The following is a 26,417-nucleotide window of genomic DNA, read 5'->3' on the forward strand; positions in this document are numbered from 1 at the left end:
AGCTTGTGCCACGCAAAGGTGTAGGTGCCAAATGTGCCCAAGGGCAGAAGCTATGAGATCAGAAAATTAAGGGCAAAACCTGAAAAAGTAGCAGAGAGAAATAAATACTCAGTAATTATTTAAAGTAATTTGGTAACTTAGTAATTGCTTAAAGTAACAACAAACAGACTCTAAATAGTGTTTTTGGGGCGCCCCGGGGGGCTCAGTCGGTTAAGAGTCAGACTTCAGCTCAGGTCATGATCTCCTGGTTCACAAGTTCAAGCCCAGGGTCTGGCTCTGTGCTGACAGCTCAGCCACTGGAGCCTGCTTTGGATTCTGTCTCCCTCTCTGTCTGCCCCTCCCCCACTCACGTGCACTCCAGCTTTCTTTCTCTCTCTCAAAAATAAACATTGAAAAATTAAAAATAATAGTGTTCTTGTCAAAAACAGCATGTATGCACTTTTTTTTAAAAAAAGTGAGAATCCTATTTAAAACCCACTTTCAAAAACAGTGTGAACAAAGTTATTTTCAGACATTCAAAGGCCAAAATCTTTATTATCTATAGATCCTTGTTAAAAATAATAAAATAAAGAGCTCTTGATTGAAATGGATGGAGTAAAATGTAAAAAGAAATTATGGGAAAAATCAGCACTGAGTATAAAGAAAACTAGAAAAATAAATTGGTGAAATAAAATTTAGGTCAAAATGAAATACTGGACTATAAAAACACAGATATAAAAGGAAGGAATTATAGTACTCTGAATCCCCTAAGGTGTGTGGAAAATTTATAGTGGATATTCACCTTGTTAAGAAAGTTTAATGTTAAGCTTGTATTTTTAAGATATAAGGAGGATAATAAAAATAATATAGAGTACACAAATTTCATGGTAGTAGGGTGGAAAATGAGGTAAAATAACATCAGATAATTACAGGGTAAGGCATGAAACAGGGAAAGAAGAAGCAAAGAAAAGCAGGCTTAAGTAACACAAAAATAAAAGTTGAAATTAACTAAGCCCGGAATTTCCTCCTCAGTTCAGAAGATGTGCTATAGAAAAACAACTTTCTGTTAGACAACAGAGAACACCACAGAAACTACACAAATCTTCAAACTGCCAGCTGAGCATCTGAGAAAAAGTGTTGAAACTAATCGTGGATAGTATTGGGAAACAAGGAGAATGTATTTACCCTATCTGTCAGCAAACATTTGGTGTCTGCAGACTTGCCCTTTTTCAAGAGAAAATAATCAGACAAAATAAACGACCCACATAAAGCCTGGATAAGAGGCATCTTCTAAACAACATTTCCCAAAGTCCATGCCTCAGGATTTACTCCGATGCTACTAACAGGTAACGTAAGGGACAAACCCTATAATAAAATGTATTTTTAATAAATTTTCAAAATCTGACTTAACTGCTAAAGTGGTTTCTGTATTTTAGGATCTTTTTTTGTACTTTGAATACACTGTTATTCATTGTGATGAGTAATCACATCCTAAGTGATGAGTAATTGCTGAGACTTCCTCATGGAACTGGTATTTTCAGACACACTTTGGGAAATTAATACAGAAATATGTGCAACATTTATTGTAAAATTATAGAATCGAACCACAAAAATGATTATATCTTAAATGTCCATATATACTTCCCTTTGGTAAGAGAACACCAGAGAATGATTTTCTGTATGATGAACCTATATGAGAAACAAAGACAAATGAACAGAGCGTAGTGCTATGGGTAGTAAGGTAAGTAAGTGCATATGACTTACTGTGTCCATAGGAGGTTATCTAGCAGTACTTTGTTAAAAAAAAAAAAAAAAAAAAAAAAAAAAAAAAAAAAAAGGCTTTTAAAAAGAGTAGGAGGGTCTGAGCTAAGACATGATTATCAAGTCAGAGATGTTTGCAAGATGAAATACTGAGGGGAAACTGGCTGCTGGTTTGAGGATGACTGAATTTAGCATTCTAGTTTCAGAAAAGATATGACCACATCCAAAGTCCTAAAAGGGTGAGATATTCTAAAAGTGAAAATATTTGGGTGCGGTTGAAGTTCAGAGATTGAGATGCAGAGGGAGGAAATAGCCTGCTAGAAAGGAAAGATTGCACTATTGTGAGAGCTCATACAACATACATGAAGAATGTGAACTTTATCTCAACAGCCATAAGGAACCAAGGAAAAGTTTTACACAGGTTAGGGGGAAACCCCACTTTTGTTATAAAGACATAATAAGAAGAGAAGAAAGAAGAAAATCTGGATGAGATGATGATGGCCTAAAAGTAAGAGCTAAAAGGGGCACCTCAGTGGCTCAGTCGGTTAATCATCAGACTTCAGCTCAGGTCATGACCTCACGGTTTGGAGATTGGAACCCTGCGATGGGCTCTGTACTGACAGCTCAGAGCCTGGAGCCTGCTTCAGATTCTGTGTATCCCTCTCTCTCTCTGCCCCTCCTCTGCTTGCTCGCTCTCTCTCTCTCTTAAAATAAATAAACATTTAAAAAGATAAGAAAAAAACACTCTAGAGCAACTTGATTCTGAAGAACTGTACAGGAGACAAAACTGGGTGGGTAAATTAGGATATTCCCAAATGTGTTGTCATGGGGGCCTCAAAAGCCTTCAGAAGTCTTTTTCAAGGAGGACAATATCACTTCAGTTCTAGCCAGGGAAGAAAAAGTTTAAAAAAAAAAAAAAAACCCAAAACAACAACAACAACAAAAAAAACTTTGACACCACACCCTTGGCCAAAGCAAAGAATGAGTATGTGGGAAATGTAATCACTAGATCCAAGAACTAAAGTCTGGGAAGGGAAGGGAAGGGAAGGGAAGGGAAGGGAAGGGAAGGGAAGAGAAGAGAAGAGAAGAGAAGAGAAGAGAAGAGAAGAGAAGAGAAGAGAAGAAAAGAAAAGAAGAAAGGTAGAAAGAAAGAAAGACAGAAAGAAAGAAAGAGAGAAAGAAGGAAGGAAAGAAAGAAAGAGGAAAAAAGAAAGAAAGAGGAAAAAGAAAGAAAGAAAGATAAGAAAGAAAGAAAGAAAGAAAGAAAGAAAGAAAGAAAGAGGAAAAAAGAAAGAAAGAGGAAAAAAGAAAGAAAGAAAGATTAAAGAAAGAAAGAAAGAAAGAGGAAGAAAAAGAGAAAGAAAGAAGGAAGGAAAGAAAGAAAGAAAGGAAGGAAGAGAGAAGGAAGGAAGGAAGGAAGGAAAGAAAGAAAGATAGAAAGAAAAAAAAAGAAAGAAAGAAGAAAGAAAGAAAGATCAACAAAATATGAAATTAATGTAAATGTGATGTAAAAAAATAAGGACATCAAACAAAAACTTGAGGCTATTACAGGGAGAACTGGCAGCTCATCTTGAGGAGAAAAAAATAAAAACGTGCAAGGGAATTCTTCTGCATGTACACAGAAGTTTTGCTATCCTGAAATCTGTGTATTACTTAAAAGAATTACAGCTACCCCAAATCCCAGAAACCCACTTTCCCCACAAAACCCACACAGCTATAGGTCTGAACAAAACAAAAACATCAGCACTGGTGCTGCCATGTTAGTTTCTACGGTAAGGAGTCAAGACATGCATAGCTCAATAGGACAGACACATAGGGAAGTCACTGGAACTCTTTCCGATGATTTGGGGACACAGTAGAAAACCTAGAGAGAAAACACTGGTTGAAAAATACGTAGAAAAAAAATGATCAATGCAAAATATTTAAAACAAATTGTATCTCCAAATTGTGTATGTGGGGTGTGTGTACATGCTAAAAGAGAGAAGAGAAAAAATTTCAAATATATATGAAGGTAAAAAAAATATGAAGAATAATACATTTAGGGGGAATTAAAAAAATAAAACATCTTAAGGAACAGGTGATGTTAATGTGAAAAACTTGTGCATCTCAAAAAGAAACATTATGAGACAAAATATAATCAAAACTGTATTGGTAAGACAGTGAATCACATCATATGGAAATGTGGAGTTGTACATAAGATTTGTAATTAAAGTTTTCTGGATGGTAAGACTACAAACTCATTCCTTTTTTTCATTTTCTTTTACATTATTTTTCACTTCCTGAATTTTCTTCAATTAATTAAGATTTTAGTTAAACAAATGTTGATCTGCGCCTTCTATAGCCTGGGCACTGTGCTAGATGGACACTTTGGACACAAGAGTAAACATACTAAATATAGTACCTGCCTTTCAGGCACTAATTGAGTAGAAAGAAATATAGAAAATTAAAGAAGTATAATGTACTGTGAAGAAGTACTATAACTATATTTAATTGTAAAATTAAGTGTATATATATGTTTATAATTTTTGTATACACACACAACAGCCCTTTGGAGTTGGCTAGCAGGAAAGAATTCAGAAAAAAATAATTTATGTAAAGAAATGGCTTATGATGACTGGGCATCTGTGTAATAGGCAAAGCAAATTTACATTTCTAAGTTTGCTGTATTAGGAGATGTAGGACTTTGAAATAGGTAAGTAGGATGTTACTTGAAAGGCAATGTAGAATTTTTAGAGAACATGATATTATTCTACCGTGTGAGAGCAAGAATAGAGGTAGAAGATGGAGACTGAGAGAGACAGGGGAAGAAAGAGAAGGGGAGGGGAGGGGAAGGGAGGGAAGGGAAGGAGGGAGGAAAGAAGATAGAGGTATCCCCATTAGCTTAAGAGTCCAGACCTCTAGCTTTTCTATACTCCCCTGGATTCCCTTACCTCCTGCTATCTATCTCACTGAAACACACTGTTCCTTGTTCCAATTTCTTGGGTTAATTTTTATAGCCATTTTAATTCTTCAGCAAGCCCTTCTTAGTGATTTTTCATTTGGATCATGAAATATCTTTACAGTCTTTACCTTGTTAAACTTAAATGCTAATGCCCCTCATTATGGCACAGTCTTTACCTGTGGCAATTACACCTGAACACAGGGGGACTATTTGGCTCTAGATGAAATAGCTCAACGCTTGTTTAGTCTCATTGCAGGTATAAAACGAAAAAAAAAAAGTTTTGAATCAGGTGTATGTTCTCAAATTACCTAACGGCAGGAAAAGGTGGGGGGTTGGGGGCGGGAATTAACATGTGGATATTTTCAGTCTATTTAAAAAAAAAATGGTCAGGAAACAAAATTATTTGAAAACTGGTTGCAGATACTTCCAGCCTTAGCAAGCATACTGACTTGAGAAGTGAAAGGAGTTTCTAATGAGTTCCCAAACCTAAAGTTCAACACTCCAAAAGGAATCTTGTCCTTTATGATTGTGATTTTAGAACCAAATTCTATGAGTGCGTTCGCTGTCTGGTGACTCCTGATGATAGGGCTTTTTGCCAGATTCTTGACAATATCAATAAACACACTTTCAATCCGTCACACACTTCTCACTCCCCTGGATTTAACACATTGGTTAAATCCAGTCTCCCTATCCCCAGGAACGCCAAACTTAAACCACGATTATGCGCACACTTGCAACACGACCCCTTGGGAGTGGAGTTATGCCACTGTGTGTATGTACTGTAATTCAAATAAGGCACAGGTAGAAACAGAGGAGAGCAGGGAGGCTCCCATTCTATATTTATTACATTTTGATAATATTATATTTCCAAATAAACAGATTTTTTCTAAAACTATATTTCATCTATTTCAGACTGATGATATATTACTAATATATTGAAGCTTTTTCACTGAGTATAAATCTCCAATAGGTATATTTTTTGAAGACAGGGAGAGAAAGAGAAAGAAGGAAAGAAAGGAGGGAGGGAGGGAGGGAGGAAGGAAGAAGAATGGAGGGATGCAGGGAGGAAGGAAGGAAGGAAGGAAGGAAGGAAGGAAGGAAGGAAGGAAGATAAAACTTGTCTTATATTCCTAAAAGTTCTTGTGTTCAAACACTGTTCATTATTTTTTCTCTAAGTATCACCCTGAAGAAATTATAATTCTAAAACTCTAGAATAATTTGCATTTTTGTGATTAAACAACCAGTGTGAACTCTCTAAATAGTCCACGGGGGTTTTATAATTGAGATTCAAATGTCCAGGTTGTACTTAATCATTAAACAGGGTTCCACGCATGGTTTGCGAGCTATTGTAAACCAAATCTCATGGAAAGAACCCATTTTTTAATCTCATTTGTGATGCTTGGGGACAGAAGGCATTAAACTGGCTTTGCTGCTTCATGAAAACACTTTTCTTGCCCCTCCAACAGTCTATACCATACGTTAATCACATGTATATGAGCATAAAGGCATTCAATATACCTAATTCTCTGGAATGTGCTTCTGCAGGCACAAACCCAGAAAAATAAGCCAAAGTCTTTAACGGAAACTCTCTCTGGGCCTGAAAGGCCCTGTTCATTCAATTCTCTTATCTCTCACTCTGACCTTGGCCTCATTTCTGTCCACCCTTTTGTGCATTGAGCATCTCAAATCACAACCATCTCCACTCAGTTCCCAACCGTTTGTCTCAGCAAACCTCTGTGCCTCCTGTTCCCTCTGCCTGAAGGGTACCATGTGCCTGCTTGCACTCATCAATCAGATCTCAGCTTACATGTCAGCACAGCCAAGAAGCTGTCCTTGATCTCCTAATAGAAATTAGTCCTCCCTTTTATATGCTTCAAAGAACTCACCACAAGCAACAACTATTCTATTCTCTTCCTTCTACCCTATTTCCTTGTTTATTATATATCTAGAGTATGAGCTTGACCAATATCAACATAGTTATATTAACTATCTCGTCTACCATTTTATTTCCAGCCTGGGGAGTAGGGTGCACAATACATATTTTTGGAATGCTTGGACAACGTATTTGAGGATCTTTTGATAGGCCTAAATATTGATTATGTCATTCTAGCACCATTCTGTTAAGAGACAACTAATGGTCTGCAATGATAGAAAAGAGGTACTACTGAGATTTTTGTATTTGTTTGGTAACCTAGTTTGGCATACTTACGGCAAAATTTTAATGCTTGCTCTGGATTTCTCCACCACTGACTAATAAATGAAGGAAAAGTACCACCGTTTCTCTAGCATGAGGTAACCTCAGTGCAACAGGAGAAAGTTTGAAGTTACTTAATATTTGGCTAGCTGTATTTGTGTGTGCATGTATACACACACACACACACACACACACACACACACACATATATAAATCCCACAGAATCTTGATACACTGGTATTTTTAAAAATTGAAGAAAATTAGAATGACTGAAGCTTTTTTCTAATTCTTTTGGATATATATTTTGAATATATAGATAATTACAATGCAATCCAAAGAAATAAATATTTCTGAAACAGTTCATTCCATCAGACTTCTCTAGTACCTATTTTTTGTCACTTTTAGCCATTTTGTATATTGTAGAAATACCAAGATTTTCTCACTCAGGGATAAATTAGTTCCAATTAAGATTGTTTATTTACAAAATCTGTTTAACTGCAGTTATGACAGGCATAATGGAAAGGAAGTCTACAAATTAGTAGGATAGAAAAAGCTTCCCAGGGAAGAATGAAAGCGAGACATTGTTTGCTAGAAAAAGAATAAACAAGAGATGACTAGTGAGAAAGAAAAAAAAATTATGAATGTAAAAGAAAGCTAATAGGGCATCCTCTTCCAGGGAATATCAATAGTCTTCCAGAAAAATAAATATAGATGATAGACAGATGATAGACAGACTTTGTGACATGAGAAGAATGTATTTAATTTAAATTTTCGTATTCTAACTCTAAAATTAAAAATCGCTTGACCTTGTGTTGGTGTCCCAATTTTTGTTTTGAAATTTTAATAAACTTAAATCTAAGAGTTTAGGAACCAATTGATGCTACAATAGATAGAACTAATATAGAAATGATAACAGAAGCAGAAATATCATGAGAAGATATCAGATAACAAAGCATAAGATTGCTTGTCTATTTATTCACCTAAAGTTCTGTGATAAGACTACTAAGACTGAGGTTGATAGTTTGAGAGAGGCACTTCAGCCAAATCTGTTTGCTAACCATTAAATTAATGTTGGGCTACAGTTAATCAGATTAATTTTACTCCAGCAAGAGGATATATACTGTTTTCCATATATTCCAGGAATTTGGGGAATGGAAAAATGCCAAGCCAGAAATACTTTGTGAACTAATAGCTAACAGATTTCAGGTAAAATTGAAATAACATGGATATAACAGTGTTTACAAGGTGATGTTTCAAAGTTATTCAAAACTTTTTATAAGGCCGATTTGTGGGCTTATGACTTTTATAATAAAAATCATTCATTAAATATCATTTATGATTTTGCTACTTGATATTCACAGATTAGTCAAAACAGAAAGTAGAAAAATAGATTTATAATGTGTCCCTGAAAACTTAAGTTTTCATGTTCTTAAAGTACACATCATTGCAAGAGGGGCAGATGGGGGAAGAATGGGCCAAATGGGTTCAGGGGAGTGGGAGACACAGACTTCCAGTTGTAGACTGAGTAAGTCACAGTGATCAAAGTAGAGCATAGGGAATATGGTCAGTGGTACTTTAATAGTGTTATATGGTGACAGATGGTACCCACACTTATGATGAGTATAGCAGAACATAGAGACTACTGGAATCACCATGTTATACACAGAAACATAATATTGTGTGTCAACTAGTTAAATTAATAAAAAATGAATAGGTAAGCAAAGATCCTAACAAACTTCTTAAACATGTAAACAAAGGTAAGAAGAAGGGGAAAGAAAGGCAGAAAGGAAAGAAACAAGAAAGGGAGGAAGGGAGGGACAAAGGAAGGAAAGAAAGAACTTAATGAGGACATTCTGGAACAACACTAAATCAATTTTAGGAGTAACAAATTATTTGTTTAGATGGGTGTAGGTGTGTGTCTGCATCCATTTGTTTGTGTGAATAATATATGCTTAACAAAACTTGAAAATAATTGACACCAGGCTTAAAAGTGAAAATTTCTTACTTTTATTTAAATGGTGAATTTAAATCTCATTAAAAATAAAAATGACATTTTATTAAAAAGCAAGTTCACACATTAATAAAAACCATGTTATCTTTTTATTTGTACTGGGAGTTAAGGAGCCATTGGTTTTTATTTTTAATTAAAAAATGTTTTTTAATGTCTGTTTAATTTTGAGGAAGACAACAGACAGAGTGCAAGCGGGGAAGGGGCAGAGAGAGAGGGAGACACAGAATCCAAAGCAGGCTCCAGGCATAACTCTCAATATAGAGCCCGATGCGGGGCTCAAATTTGTTAGCCATGAGATTATGCCTGAGCTGAAGTTGGACGCTTAACTGACTGAGCCACCCAAGCACCCCTAGGGAATCATTGTTAATTCCTGAGCTAAGAAGTGATATAAGTAAACTGGTAGGTTCATAATGAATGTGCAAACTAGGCCATTATTAATCCTGCCATCATGGTGGGAATAGGAGGAAATGGCCCAAGGACCTTTAAACTATTCTCAGGCATGTAGAGCCTCAAATTTAGAATTGATGTCACATAAAAATGAGTTTACCATACCTGAGGTTATAAAAGTAAAGTAGTAAGAGCAGACAATTTTCAGAATAAATGGGAAATCCCAAATGTGGAGAAAAAAAAAAAAAAGACAAGATTGCAATTTAGAAGAGAGATCAGGGAAGAAGACATAGATGTGAGTTACCCTCAAAGAAGTGACTGGAAGCCATGTAAGGTGACAAAGCCCTGATATGAAGAGTACATGAGAACAGGGCAACAATGGAATCCCAATGAGTATATATGTTTAGATCACAAAAAGAAGAAGAGAGAAAACTGGGGCACCTGGGTGGCTCAGTCGGCTGAGCATCCGACTTCGGCTCAGGTCACGATCTCGCGGTTTGTGAGTTCGAGCCCTGCATCGGGCTCTGTGCGGACAGCTCAGAGCCTGGAGCCTGCTTCGGATTCTGTTTCTCCCCCTCTCTCTGCCCCTCCCCTGCTCACACTCTGTCTCTCCCTCTCTCTCAAAAATAAATAAAAAAAATTTTAAATAAAAAAGAAAACTGGATGGCAAAACATGAAAACTAATAAAGATTCACAGAAACCAAGACCATACTGTAAACACAATGACTTGTCTGTGGCTAGTACAAAACATCTATGGGCCAGCTCAGCTCTATCTTGTAGTCTTTTTGCTAATTTAAGTTACTCCCTTTAGCCATTCAGGGCAATGATCAAACTGAAATGGGCTATCAGTGATTTATATTCCAGTTTTCTATGAGAACCACTGTTTCAGGGATTGGGGTCATCTTTCTGACTCCTCTGAGAAAAAGTGAGCCCCACTCATTTTAAAATGCTGTATCAATTAGGAGTTATGACTTGTGCTCTATTTTGCATCTAAATTGGTATATTGGTATAGATCAAAACTCCAAGAAGAACAGACAACAGCTGACTGGGGACTCAAGAAAGAGCAATATCCATTGAAAACAAGTATGAAAAAATACAACTGGCCAGCAGAATTGGATAGTGCTTTAAGCCTCGGTAAGAGCTTTATTTCACTGAGTGTCTTATAACCTATTCCCACCATCTGCCTTGGCACAAACAGCTCTAAGGACAGCTTTCCTTCTACCTCCTTTTCTCCATGACCAGAATCTTGAAAGTTAAATTGATTCCTTTTATTATCCGCTCCTTGAATGGAAGCCAAACCAGCCATTCACTGCAGGTGGTTATCAGTCAACACTTGCAATTATGGTCCAAACAGGTTTTCCAACAGAAATACATCACATTATTAAAGGCAATGCATAAAGTGTTTCTTAAAAGATTCAGGGATGCCAACAAACTCACATCTAAAAGGAACTTTAAAAATGTTTCATATGATGGATGAATCTTCATAGCCCTGATTTTCAAAAGTTATCTTGAATCATTTTAATGGTTTCCTTTCTTTTTTCTTCTCAAGAAAAGCATTTAAAGGAAATGGGATAGGTTTTCTTTTTTACACCTAAAAAAAAAATTCTGGGTATTTGCTCCAGAGACAGACCCTGTTTTAGACACTGGAGATAGAGCGATGCATATGATAGACATAGACTGTATCCTCAAGGAACTTACATTCTGGTGCTTAAGGAAGAGAGAAATTAGACCAATATCTACAAATTAGTATGGATAATGTTAAACACTATGAAGAAATTAAACAGGATAAAGACACAAGGAGTGACTTAAGGGCTATTCTGGTGGGCGAAGATCTGTTTAAAGAACTAGCTTTTGAAATGAAATGTAAACAATGGAAATAAGATAGCTATCCAAATATCTGGGAGCACAATTCCGATCTCAGAAAAGCAATTAAAAGCCCTAACACAGACACAGAACAACAAAAACAGAGAGTCTGGAGAGGTCAGGGGGCAAGAGAAGAATGATAAAGATGATGTTGGGGAGGAAGGCAAGGATAGAATAATTTACAACCTTATGGTCCCTGTGAAGAAATTAGGGTTTTACTCTGCAGACAAAGGTAAATCCTTGACGTGTCCTCAAAAAAGTAATGGCACAAATTCATTCTTTCTTTCTACAGGGTGGACTCATTGCAGGAGAGCAGAGCCCCCACTTTCTTTCCCTACATAACTGCGAGGTATACTGGTGCTTCTCTCCCTGAAAAAAAAAGCAAGGAGTGAAAAATACTTCTACATTCAATAGGCCAAGGAGTTCCACCTAGGGAAGAGCTTTCACTAAAAAGCAACCCGTGATTTCCACTAGACTCCTGATGAGGTCTTTGTTAAGTGAAACATATTTTCTCAATTCTTACACCTGAACACATCTCCTCTCCCTATTATTTTAGCTAGAAGCAATAAGAGTGTCCAAAGATGTGCGATTTTAGGAGGAGTAATAGGGCACACATTCTCAAGCGGAAGACCTTTTGGAATGATTCACAAATTACAGCCACAGTTCTGCAGCAAAGAGAAATGGCTACAGCAGCCCTCTGTAAACAATAATGCATCATGAGAGTAAACATTTTTACAAAAGTTGAACACCAAATATGCTTAAACCAGGACAGGCACCTGCACTAAACTTCTGTTTCTTATCCCTGGGCCCATTGAGTCTCTATTTGTAAGCAAGTATCAGAGAAAGATATTTGGCTCTGCGCTGACAACCAATCTATCAGAGTTGGAGGCTTTGAACTCTCTGAATTATTTCCCAAAGTAAAAACCTCAAGCTGGAGAGAGTTGTATTCACCTAGGGCATTTCTGTGAAAATAAATATTACATGAGGGAAACAATGGATATAATCAATATTGAAATTGATATATTCTTTTCTAACTGACTTTCAGAAGACACATGATATGCATAAAAATGAATTTCTCCTTGTTTATATTTTTAACACTGAAATTGACTGAACAAACTCTTTGATGCAAATATTCAATCGGCCATTTGCTCTGTAGCACCGTGGTACAAGCTCATTTTACCAAGGGGGAAAAATTAAAGCTACATGACAGAGTAGCTCTGGAATGCTTCACTGATGTTAAGAGTAATACTACGATTAAATATCAGTTTAAATGACTATGGAAAATGCTGAAAAGCATTTTTTTTTCCATTTAAACTTATCAGACTGATAATGCCAAAGTAGAGACACAATTGCCCCCCTTAGCTATGATTAGTCTGATATGTAGAAAACGTATGGATGATTTTTCAAGGTCACTAAGGCCTATAGACATACTGAGTCCACTGTGCTGCAGGAGCACAGAGCCCTGTTGGCTTGAAGAGATACTTCAGAGGCCTCTCAGCTAGATGAATGTGCTGTTCCTGGTTTTGTTACCTGAAAACATAGATGGAAAAGGTGGCATGTCTTTATGAAGCCAAACCCAGCCCGTTTCTCATTCTGATGATCAAATTATATAATATTCTAATAATTTCTAATTTCTATTCTGATAATAGTAAAATAATCTAGGTATACCAGATTCAAAAGTTTTCATTATTTCAGTTTTGTCAAACCAGAGCAAATCAAGCTTTGAAAGAGTTTAGAAATGACTTGTTCCATATGACACCCAGGTAGTACCAGCTTTTTGCATTCCCTGTAGGAAATTTAAATGGGATATGACTAAAAATTCATAATGAAGTTATTTTCCATATTGGGGTACACAAAATTATTAATTCACCTCAAAAGATAAAGGTTAAAAGGGACTCTGGTAGAAGTATGTATGGGAAAAATGTTAATAAAATGAGAGAAAAATTATTTGCTAAATTACAAAATATATACAATTGAAAGGCATTCCTGAAAACTAGAAAAAAAGTACTTTTAAAACAAAAGACAAGATTTCCTTTTATTTTCTGAACCCATGAGATAAATATTTATAACCATTTAACCATATGTACTAGGTGTTTGAAATTTTTATGTAGTATGTACAAGAATTATAAGCAAATTTTCACTCTGGTTCTTTCACTTTCTGGAATATCCATCAGTATAGGAAACAATGGAGCTTCTCCTTTCCAGATGCTTCTTTCTAGGACATTTATCAACTTTGAGTTCCAAGTAACCCATTCAAATGCCGAGTGATTTGATGTTGCTAACCATGAGTACAACTTTAACAGCCAAGATCAGGGCTCCGTAGTTGGACTGTCTGGATTGAATCCTGGCTCGATTTCCTAGTTCCAATGTGGCAATTTCTTTAAACTTTTTTTGATGTCCTTAAATTTAAAATGGGAATACTAATTTGATGAAGTCCCAATAGTTCATTTTTGCTTTTGTTTTCCTTGCCTCAGGAGACGTGTTGAGTAAGAAGTTGCTGCATCCAAGATCAAAGAGGTTTTTGCCTGCTTTCTCCTCGAGGATTTTGATGGCTTCCTATCTTACATTTAGGTCTTTCATCCGTTTTGAGTTTATTTTTGTGTATGGTGTAAGAAAGTCGTCCAGGTTCATTCTTCTTCAGCACAGCAAAGGAAACAATTAGCAAAACTAAAAGGCAACTGACAGAATGGGAGAAGATATTTACGAACGACATATCAGACAAAGGGTTAGCATCCAAAATCGAGACAGAACTTATCAAACTCAACACCCAAAAAACAAATAATCCAGTGACGAAATGGGCAAAAGACATAAATAGACACTTCTCCCAAGAAGACATCCAGATGGCCAACCGACACATGAAAAAATGCTCCACATCACTCATCATCAGGGAAATACAAATCAAAACCACCATGAGATACCACCTTACACCTGTCAGAATGGCTAACATTAGCAACTCAGGCAACGAGAGATGTTGGCAAGGGTGGGGAGAAAGAGGATCTCTTTTGCACTGGTGGGAATGCAAGCTGGTGCAGCCACTCTGGAAAACAGTATGGAGGTTCCTCAAAAAATTAAGAATAGAACTTTCCTATGGCCCAGCAATTGCACTACTAGGTATTTATCCAAGGGATACAGATGTGCTGTTTTGAAGGGGCACATGCACCCCAATGTTTATAGTAGCGCTGGACAATAGCCAAACTATGAAAAGAGCCCAAATGTACATCAATGGAAGAATGGATAAAGAAGTCATATATATATATATATATATATATATATATATATATATATATGTGTGTGTGTGTGTGTGTGTGTGTGTATGACTTCTTTATCCATTCATACACACACACACACACACACACACACACACACACAATGGAGTATTACTTAGCAATCAGAAAGAATGAAATCTTGCCATTTGTAATTATGTGGATGGAACTAGAGGGTATTATGCTAAGTGAAATTAGTCAGAGAAAGACAAATATCATATGACTTCACTCATATGAGGACTTTAATATACAAAACAGATGAACATGAGGGAGGGAAAGCAAAAATAATATAAAAACAGGGAGGGACACAAAACATAAGAGACTCTTAACTATAAATAAACACAGGGTTTCTGGAGGGGTTGTGGGAGGAGGGATGGGCTAGATGGGTAAGGGGCTTAAGGAATCTACTCCTGAAATTACTGTTGTATCATACGCTAACTAACTTGGATATAAAGTGCAAAAAAGAAATAAATTATTAGGGGGAAAAAGAAAAAAAAAAGGAACACCTTCAGATGTCCTATCATGAAATATAAAGCCTTGATTGGATCCACACTGTCCTTTTCTCCTTCAGCCATTGTTTGTTAGAAGTGTTTCTTACCATGCAAGGTCAATTTCTCCTCCTTCACCCTGGACCCTGCCTCCTTCTGCTTTCTCAGCTATGCCAGTCTATAGTCCATCTATGACCTCTACTACATTCTCACACTCTCTCCGTAAGGCCCATTCCCATCATCACTGACATTCTCTAGGTCTCCCCCAATTTAACCAAAAATAAAATAAAATAATCTCTTTTGATTGGGTCTTCTTTCTAGTTATTTCTCTGGCTCTCCCCTTGCCTTTGAGCACAAACTTATTAATCCAAATTCCCTACCTGTGCTGGCTCTAAGTTCTTACCTTTCAGTAAGAAATCCCAACTTCACTGCAATTGAACCTTTGCCCCAGTTGCCCTCTTCAACTGACCTTGCAAAGGACAAATGACCTTCATGTTGCTAAATCCTCTCAACCTATTTGCTATTATACAGTGCTGGATTTATCAGGGCCATTTTATGTTGTTCACTAATGTTATCCTTCTGAAAAAAGCTCTCTTCTCACAATTCCAACTCTGTGGTTTTCCTTCTCTACCGCCTGCCAATCTTTTTCACTATCTTATGAGGCTTACTGGTTACCCATCAATCCATTAAACATTATTTTTCTCTTAAGCCATCTCCTCTTATTCTTTCTCTCTCTCTCTCTCTCTCATATTTCCTAAGGTTGAAATCTGTATATTCAGTAGCTTTCTAGACATCCTCACTTGGCAGTCTCACAGCACTTTGAACTCAACATAACCAAAACTGAACTGCTCATTCTCTCCCATTAGATTAACCCTCAACAAATCTCCCTTCCTTCAGTGCTCTGTACATCAGTAAAATGCATCACCATCTCCCCTAAAACCTAAGTTCAAATCCTGGGAAACATCAGCACCTCCTAACACCAAATCAATGATCTAATCTTGACAGTTCCAATTCAATCCAACTTTTTCCTGTTCCTGGTGCTAAGTTAATCCAGGCCTCCACAGTTTGTCTTCTGAAGTATGACCAAAATAGCTCCTTCTCACATCACATTCTGTACCCTTGCAAGATATTTCTCACATTCCAAAGGTATACATTCCTCAACAATTACCTACACATTTAATGACTTTCATGGTTTCTGACTGTTGAAATATTGCTAAGTACCTTGAAATGGTTTAGAAAGCCCTCTGCCATCTGGGTTCTGCCTACTTCTTCACTTAGAGTTTGTCAATGTGCTCTTAGCGTTCTATTCTTTGTCTCCAGGCATGAATTTCACTGGTACTGGTACTCTGTCATTCATTCCTTCCCTCCCTGACTAGAAAAGGGATTCTCATGTTGGTGAGGTTAAGTGTAACTTCCTCAGAAGGCCTTCTCTAGCATTCTGAAATTTTGTCCCTTCTGTGTGTTCCTACAGGGCCATATTATTGTATTTAGTTGTTAAACTGAGGGTCTGCCCTGCTGGGCTATAAACTCCAGTATTCCTTATCTCATAGGGATTGTGCCAGTCAGTGCTTAGTACCGAAGCATGGCATGGAGAATATATAATCAATATCTGGAAAATCAACAAGTTAATGAAATAATTATTAATTGAAATCTATTAAAGAAGGTTTCAATGGTTAAAAGTGAAAGTTAAGAAACCTGTTGGATTTGTTTTATATATTGCTCAAACACAGAGGATAGATAGTGGCCAAATCCTTCTACAAAATATTTGCTGAAGTCAAGAAAAGTATTCCAATTTGAGAGTTCTGTTTGTGTGAAATAGTTCACTGCCTCTAACATAAATAAGCAATGACCAATGGTAAAGCAGGAAGCAAGGTAATTTGATTTAGCATTTTTATGAATCATCCAGATCCCAATGTAGAAACCGCCTTAGAAAGTAAGCCTATGGAAAACAGCATGCACTTTTTGGTCTGATGATTTGCACAATAAATTATAATAAACATCTATTTCATAATGCTCTTAATTTATCAAACTCTATGGTTATTAGGTATGCCTTTAATAAATGCTTCTCTATGACTATAGATTCATCTGCAAGTAGGTTTGTTGTCTTTTAGAAGTTGTTTAAATAAACAAAGGAATTTTTGATGGTGAGTCAGAGACGTCTAAAATTAAATATTGTGTATTAACTTTGGAGCCCTTGATAAATGATTTAAAATCTCTTTACCTAAATTTATGCATCTTGAAAAGAGTTTTGTTTGTAGACTGAAGTTGGGAATGCAAAGAAGGAAGCATGGAAACGAAGGAAGCATGGAAACTGGTCCTCAGTGAATTCTATACATACATCTCACTCTTGGAACTGATGCCAGAGCTTCCCAATCTACCATCAATCCTACTCTTATGCCTTCCATGGATATGCTTCTGGTTATGTCATTCATTCATTCATTCATTCATTCATTCATTATTTTAACACATTTATTTAGCATCAGGCACTGAATTCATTCCTGTGGACACAGCAGTGAACAAAGTAGAAATGATATCTTCCCTTTTGGAACATTTGGTCTGGTGTATCATTCATCTGTAATTAATTTCTATACACTCTGATCACTCTGCCTATACTGAGAGCCTCTGTAGAACAGGTACTATGACTTAGTCAATTATATACCTCTAGAGCTTAGCACTTCATGGATGCTCAGTGAAATGGTCGATCTAGGATAATGGATCTAGCTGGATAATTAGATTAATAATATAAATTTGAGAGGCGCCTGAGTGGCTCAGTCAGTTAAATGTTCTACTTGATTTTAGCTCAGGTCACGATCTCACAGTTCCAGTTCATGAGATTGAGCCCCGTGTTGGGCTCTGTGCTGACAGTGTGGAGTCTGCTTGAGATTCTCTCCCTTTCTCTCTGCCCCTCCCCTGCTCCCTCTCTGTCTCTAATAAATTTTTTTTAAAAAGCATATAAATGTGATTCCTCCTTTAAAATTCAATTATAATTTTATTGCCACTACAAAGTCTTATCTATATTACCACCTTCTTAGCCCTGTAAAAATTAGTATTTCTTTTGTGCTCTTAAGTCACCCTAGTTATACTTCATTAATGTATATTCATATTGCTTTATAATCAGATCTTTTTTATCTCTCCTTTCTGGTTGCTCAGTCTTTTGAGAGTAAAATTTGCATCTTCTTCTCCAGAGCCTTTAGAATACTGAATTGATGATAAAGGAATGCACAAATGAGTGACAAAATGGCTGTCCCAGAAAAAAGTTTGTGCGTTCAAGAGTGACAAAGTAGGGGCATTTGGGTGGCTTAGTCCTTTGAGCCCTCTGACCCTTGATTTCAGCTCAGGTCATGGTCTCATGGGTTTGTGAGTTCAAGCCCCATGCCGGGCTCTGTGCTGATGGTGAAGAGCCTGCTTGGGATTCTCCCTCTCTTCCTTCACGCCTGTGCTTGCAGTCTCTTTGTCTCTCTCAAAATAAATAAATAAACTTAAAAAAAAAATGAGTAGCAAAGGAAAAATCTCATTAGGATGCAGATTTTAAAAGGTAGGGATTCCTTCTAAATATCATTTAATGTGTTCAGGGGATTAAAATACAAGGGGAAAATTAGCTATTGTCATAGATAAACTTTGTAATTTACATCCCATAAAAGGTTCTGTGCTTATTAGTTTAAGAAATATAAGAATACAGCATTGTGGAAATGAATTACGTAAGCCAATAAATAGACATTTTTATCCCTTTGTTTCCATTTTCTTCACACATTTTTAACTGTTAACACCTACCACTACCATCCCACCTTCGTATTACGTAGAAGCAAACTCTTAGCCTTTAACATAATTTATGAATATAAGGCATCACTAGCAAGCCCAAGGAACATCATTTAATGAATACTTATTGAAACTGTGAAGTCCTAAGCCAGAGGCTGTGAAGGAGGTTAAAAGAACAATGAGACATTATTAATCTTGCCCTTGGCCTTATAGCAGAGCCAGGATGTATGTTCAAAGAATTATCAAAGCACATAGAAAGTGTTCGGTGCCACTCTAAAGTTTAAAGGCAAAAGTAAAAGGTAGGACGTTGGTAGTGATACGAAAGTGTCATGAAGCAGGTGACATTATCTAAATGTAGTTTAAATAATCATAAATTAAATTATGAATAGAAAAATCTAATTTGGATACAGCACAGACGTCTGAGGGAAAAATGGAGATCCAAACTTCAAAGTAAAAAAATAGATTTAAAAACTTTCAGTTCAATTCTTGTTGAGTTAAAAGTGTCCCAGAGTTACCCTTCAGCACACTACAAAATGATTAATGTATCTTTTTATTTTTCTCTTTACACAATTAACGTATTCTTATTTTTCAAGTGTGATTATATTAGACTTTTAAGTTTCCTGAGTTGTTTTATTTTCTATGTCCTAAAACTTTACAACTCATACAATTTTTTTCTGCCAAATAGAATATCTTACCTGATACTTAAATACCACATTGCTTATTTTTCCACATTTGCCACATAGCATATTTTAATAAAATGATCTCTCTACGTGTGGGTTTTCTTCACTAGTTGCTGAGCTCTTGGTGTCTAAAACTATGTTTTACAATTTTGGAATTTGCATAACTATATATAGTATACACATAATAAATACTTATTGAATTGTTAAAAGACATTAGTGAAAGTACAAAGGTGAAAAAACTACATTCAAATTTTTTCAGTGAACCTCATTTGTAAGTTTGAGGCTTCTTGATTACACGAAGTACAAAACGCAGGTTTGAGGCCAAATTATATGTAGTACCAGAAGTGAAGATTCCCTGTGATATTGACTTAAGTAATTTTTATATGGAGAGAATAAATTCTTGTTAAAAATATCCTCTAAACAGATCCCAAACTCAAAACATTGGTACCTCTTTTATAACAGGTAGTTTCAAATCAAACATGTTATTGAGCATTTCACTATTGTATGCTCCAGCATACTATTGTATGCTCACAGGTATTGAGTATTTCACTGTTGTATGCTCACAGGTATGTGAGGGACAGAGCTGACCAACTCTTTTACCTGAGAGTAATTTAGTACCTAAATCTCTGTACCATCCCACTACCGCATATCTCTTCCCTTCCCCTGAAATTATTTCTCTAAAATGATTCACGAAGATTTGATAAATACTCTAGCAAGCTTACAAAAATAAAATAAATTATATGAAGACATTTGAAGATTGCTATTTTAAAAGTGATTTATCACTTTTACTTACTCTCATGTAATTCATATCTAGTATTGCAACTATTCGAACATGATTTTCTTATTTTGGATTTCTGTGGCTATTTAACAGAAATAAATCGGTGATTTCATTTCTTCTAATATTCCTATGTTATTAATTCCATCAATCATTGTTTTCAAACTTCTCCTACCAAAAGAAATGCTTGACAACATCTGAAATTATGATATGGAGCAGTATTTAAGAGCTATATGTAAACTCAATTCCTGTTCTTGGTAAGAGGCATCTGCAGGCCTTTGTCAAAATAGTTACCAAGGCCTCATGGCGACCACAATATATTTTAGATTTACCCCAAACTCCTGATTCAGCCAAACCCATTCTGTGTCCTGCCAGACACTTAACAACACATAATACGATGTAGGGTCTTAGAGTTTCCACCTAGCATTACAGATAAGTGTTCAATCAGACATGCCCAGATTTGTTAGATGAGCAAAGTTTACCTGCTTAATGTGGTTAGTCGGCAGACTACATTTTAAGTAGGGCAGAAACATAAAAGTTTAAAGTAGCATTTTGCCTTCATAATCTGAATAAACATACTGGCATAACTGAATCACATTTGACTCTGGAATCTAACATTACTGCACTTTTGGTGTTAGGTCCCCCTCTGAAAAGGACATTAAATGACACCTGTGCTCTCTGCCAATCATTTCCCCCAGTCTTTATGACTATTCTTACAAGAAGTAAAGTGTATTCCCTTTCAAACTCCCCCTTTCCTTCCTCAGCAGATACTCTACAAGTCTTGATTATCTCCTATTTCTTCAGTGTCCTTATTGACTCTTGTTGTTTTTACAAAGTGCCTTTCATCCCTTCACCCCCAGAAATAAGGACTCCTCTTTTCTTCACGTATGTATCCCAACATGATGAACACCTCTTCTAAGTCAGCAATTGTGCTGGGCACTGGACAAATTGGTAAAGAAGGCTTACACAGTCCTATCCCATGGAGCTTTCTGTTGAATTGTATACTTCAGATTAACGGTGCAAACAGCCACTGTGGAAGGGTTTAGCAAAAGGGGTTACCAGCCGGGAGTAGAGAAATTCTGTAAAGATTCTAACAGAAAGTAAGATTTGATCCCAAAGACTCCACGGAGTAGTTTTCACATTTGAGTGTGCTTCATGTAGAGCATAGCAAAAATACAGGTTCCTAGACTCTGTTCTTAGGGATTGTGACTTAAAAAATCTGACAGGGGGGTTCATAAACGTGCCATTTTTACCAAGTGCCCAATGTTTGAGGCATAAATTTATGGACCAAACTGTGGGCACCACCGCCCTACCAGTGAACCTAATATAAAAGGATAAAAAGGAGTAGACAGCTCTTAAAACTAGCAGGCTAAGTGTGGGGTGACCAGCAGGAGTGAGGAAGAGGAAGCAAACAAGGTAGCTTATAAGGTCCATATAAAGAAGGATAATTGGTAGAAGAGAGCCTGGTCCTTCTTTCTCCAATTTGAATGTGTTTCCTTTTGCTCCAGTGAAGGTATACTGTAGAGTTTAAGAAAGTCATCCAGTGATTTGTTAAAATAGTTTTGAGAAGTTACTCTATACCAGCTTTCTTCCACCTAAAAAACAACACAGCATCTCTGCCCTCAACAAATCGGTCTAGGGAGAAATGCTGAGGAATAAACAAATTTCTTTTTTTTTTTTTAACGTTTATTTATTTTTGAGACAGAGCATGAACGGGGGAGGGTCAGAGAGAGAGGGAGACACAGAATCTGAAACAGGCTCCAGGCTCCGAGCGGTCAGCACAGAGCCCGACGTGGGGCTTGAACTCACATACGGAGAGATCGTGACCTGAGCCAAAGTCGGACGCTCAATCAACTGAGCCACCCAGGCGCCCCCGAGGAATAAACAAATTTCAAAGGTCTATGAGAACTGCTGTAATGGAGATGGGGGTAGATTTACCACAAAGCCTATCAAAGCATCAAGGCATCTTCCTTCACGGTTCCTTCCAAGGACCCACACCAGATTTGTATTCCTTATCTTAAAGCGAGGTTGAAACATTCTAAAAGCTTCTGACCCCGTAACACCTGGATCCATCACTAAAGAGTGATATGCTTGAAATAGATGTAAGGGTGATAGATACTCTACCTTTCTAGGAAATCAGTAAAGAATCAAAACGCCAGTGGTTGAGCTGATAACAAACTAGGATTTATTTGGAGAGAAAAACATCTGAATAGTGAAAATATTGGTGGGGTCAGTAACATGTGACAAATTCAGTAGGAAGGAGTGAGTTCCTGTGCCTAGAATATATGTCTAGTCAATAAATAAATACATACATACATACATACATACATACATAAATGGAACAGAGGAGAAGCTGCCTACATAATTGAGGAACAAAGGGTGAAGAGTCCCATGTATCCATGTATGAAGGTGGGGGCTTGGACTTTACTGTACCTAACAGGAGTACTTAAGTCCAAAGGGGCTTGGACTTTACTATACTTAAAAAAGCTCTGTGCTTTTTTAAGGAGTGCTTAAAAATATATATATCACCTGAGAGTCGTTTAAAACTACCAAAGCCTAGGCCACAGCAGCAGATAGTCTGTTTTCACAGGCGTGGGGTGGAGCTTGAGAAGCAGTATATTTTGTATTAAATTCTACGACTGAGAATAGCATGAGAGCATGAGAAACTCCGTCTAAAGAAATGGCTGTAAAGCAAGACCAGAAAGAAGGAAGTGCAGGCAGAAGCTAGGCACACAGTAACCAGAGCAGTACCTCAGGCAGAGGAAGAGAATTTGTAGTCTGAGGAGGGAAGGGACCCAGAAGTGAAAGCAGACCACTGTAGGAGAGGGTAACCATCAAGGAAGAAAGTGTGCCAGGCCACTTAGAGGAAAGAAGCAGGAGCTTGATTACTCATGTCTTGTGGGACGAGTTTATATTTTATTCTAAATATAAAAGAAAGTTATTGAGTGGTACTTATTGGGGAAAATGACATGGTCTAAATTTTTTTTTTTTTTTTTTTGTAAAACTGTCACTTTGGCTTTTGTGTGCAGAATGGAGTACAATGAACAGGGAAGAATTGGGCCAGCTTCTTTAGAGACTATTTCAGAAATGGCTAAGAACAGGGTGATAACAATGGAGATGGGATAGATTTAACCATTTATACTTATGTAGTATTTTCTTGCCTGATAGGTGGGTGATGATCATGCCCTGTGTACCACAATGTGCTTATACCCTTTGCTTAGTAAATGTCTGGTACCCAGTAATTATTGAATGATTTTTACTGACTTGAATACATTAATTATGGAGTCAGGGAGAACAAATAAGAAGGAGAGGATTCCACAGATTATAGGAGTTATTATAGGAGATAGTAGGAGTTAATGACTGAATATGGGAGTAGATGAAGACAAGAGTTCCAGATTAGGCAGCTATGGGTATAGGATAATGTCCATTAGCAAAAAATAAGGGGAAAAGGAATGCTTTACAAGAAATGAGACAGAATGAGATGAATCCAGGATGTAATTAGATTGAAGGGTTGGCTAGGAGCTGTTTTTAAACAATCAGGATAATAGCGATCTTTCCAGAACTACATGGACAGGAGATATGCATTTAATATTTACAAACACAAATGCTGTGGTTGTAGTAAGATATATGTTATAATATGCTTGAGTAAACAGATAGGAACTTCTTTCCTTTTTAAATATGCATGCCCATATTTTACAGCTGTTAAGCTACTTTTCTCACATTCTGAAAATCTCACAGGCACCTTATATACCAGTAATTATAATGTCAAATACATGCAAAGAGATACTAAAAAAAACACATTTATTTTTTTTAACGTTTTTTATTTATTTTTGAGACAGAGAGAGACAGAGCATGAACAGGGGAGGGGCAGAGAGAGAGGGAGACACAGAGTGGGAAGCAGGCTCCAGGCTCTGAGCCATCAGCCTAGAGCCTGACGCGGGGCTCGAACTCACGGACCAAGAGATCGTGACCTGAGCTGAAGTCAGACGCTTAACTGACTGAGCCACCCAGGCACCCCTAAAAAACACATTTAAACACAAGTTTTTTAAAAGTTAGAGAATAAGTACATAGATTTATATTAAAAAAAAAAAAAAACTAACCATGCTGTACTAATATCCCATACACAGTATATAATAATCTTGTTATTTTACATGTTGGTATCAAAAATAGCTAACAAAATGGGGCACCTGCATGGCTCAGTCAGTTGAGCTTCTGACGTTGGCTCAGATCATAATCTCACAGTTTGTGGGTTTAAGTCCCGTGTGGGGTTCTTTGTTGTCACAGAGCTCACTTCAGATCCTCTTCCCCCCTCTCTCTCTGCCTCTCACCCACTCACTCACGTTCTCTCTCTTTCCAGAAAAACATTAAAATAATAACAATGTTGCATGTAGCGCTAACTGCTTGACATAAATGACCACATTGAATCTTTACAAAACACCTTCCAACAGATATTTTTATTATTCTAGCTTATTGATTTAGTTTTAAAACTAAAGCTGATGCTTTAAATAATTTGCCTAAAATTGCAGACCAACTATTTTAACCCAGGTTAGCTGACCAGAATTGCTCTTATTAACTGCTACCCGTAATTCTAATCTGTTCCAACGTTGCATTAGTGACAACATCATAATCTCCAAATCTGAAGGTGATGAGAAGAACAATAGTTCAGAGAAAATAAAGCAAATCCTAAATACCAAATAAATTACAAAGGATTCAGAGCATATATTTTTATGTCACAACAAACATGCTCAGGGTTCATTATACATTAAAACAGACAGGAACTCATGTAAGGTTCAAAAAGAGGATATGTTCACATTTTTAGGTATAAATAGAATTACTTTAAGAACAAATATATAAAAGTACATATATACATGTACTATATATATGTACTATATATATATACATATATATGTATATATATATAATTACTTTAAGAAAAAAGCAAATAATGTTTATGTCAACAAGGAGAAAATAAGCAAATGGACCTGGATGCATGAAGACCTGCATGAAATTCAGGAGAGATGAAAGAATAACTTGTGAAAAAATAAAGAAAATGAATATGATCTTTGGCTACTGAGAGAGGGTTGTTATCTTTATGAACGACAATTAGAGAATTTAAAATAGATGTGTCTGGGTAAGTTATCATGTCCAATTCTGAGGCGGAGAAATAAACTGAATGACCCAGCTACCCTTTAGATCTACAGACTGGTCTAAATAACAATAGCAATTAAACATTCGCTTTAATCATTATGCAAAGTAAAATTAAAAGGGAAAATAAATGCAAGCTTGATTCATTCTTATATCCTTACTTTCAAGCTACTTAAAGCCAGATGCTCCATCCTTCACTATCCAATTCTTTTGATTAGTTTCATTCTGTATTCAATGTGACAGGAAATTCTGAAAACGGACTCACTCATATACATGGAATGACAGGATATATATGTTTATAATGACGATATACATTGACATATATATGATGACTATATATACACATAATGACAGAAAGGGGATTATAATCAAAGTCTTATGCACTCACTCCATTATATAATCTCCTATCGTGCTTGCACCTGTCTCTTTCCCTCTGTCATGTATTAACTAATGATGAAAAAGCTGAAGCACTGAAAATACAGTCTATGATGAAATCTAAAATTGTAATTGGGCACCAAAAATTCAAATTGCCATCTGAAGTGACCACACTATGATTATATACCATTAAATGAAAGTATCTGTTAAGGACACATTCAGCTGTAAGTGACAGAAAACACATACCTGATTCTCTGGAAGTACATGCTCTCTCCTAACAAGACGTTAAAGGTGGGGCAAACTTCAGTCCTGGGTGATTCAACAGCCCATCATTGTCATTGAAGACACAATTCCTGGCACTGGGCTCTGCCATCTTCACAGTCCTTGCCCTCCACCCCAACCCCTCATGGCTACAGGATGGCTGTAAAATGCTATGTGTCACCTGGCATTGTCAGCAGGAAGAAGAGACGAACTGTCTCTCAAGAGGGAAGAAACTATTCTCAGAAGTTCTACAATAGAATTCTTCATGTTTTATTGGGCAGAATTAAGTCACAATATGATCCCTTAAAAAATCACTGGTGAGGAGGATGGGATTACTTATATACTATATGTGGTAGAATAACTATTTGGAAGTCAGTTACACTGGCCAATTTAATAAGTATATCTCTGTAATGAAGAATAAGTTTCTATTTATTAAAAAGCTATTGAATAATTAATGAACTAGGACATTAAGGAATAATTAGGAAAATGATCATGAAAAAGCATATATAACTCTACTCCTGAAACCAATACTACACCT

General features: G+C 36.6%; 1 long non-coding RNA gene across 1 annotated transcript; it reads right to left on the reverse strand.

Annotated features, from left to right (window-relative positions):
• Positions 1–13,144: 13,144 nt before the first annotated feature.
• Positions 13,145–26,175, reverse strand: LOC147581499 (uncharacterized). The gene is made up of 2 exons (XR_015249684.1): positions 25,865–26,175; positions 13,145–13,814 (listed from the first exon to the last, which is right to left on the reverse strand). It is a non-coding gene; the product is annotated as an uncharacterized LOC147581499 (long non-coding RNA).
• Between the last annotated feature and the right edge of the window lie 242 nt (positions 26,176–26,417).

Source organism: Puma concolor, chromosome B1, assembly GCF_028749965.1.
Source record: "Puma concolor isolate L17-30 chromosome B1, mPumCon1.1.hap2, whole genome shotgun sequence".
NCBI classification, from domain to species: domain Eukaryota; kingdom Metazoa; phylum Chordata; class Mammalia; order Carnivora; family Felidae; genus Puma; species Puma concolor.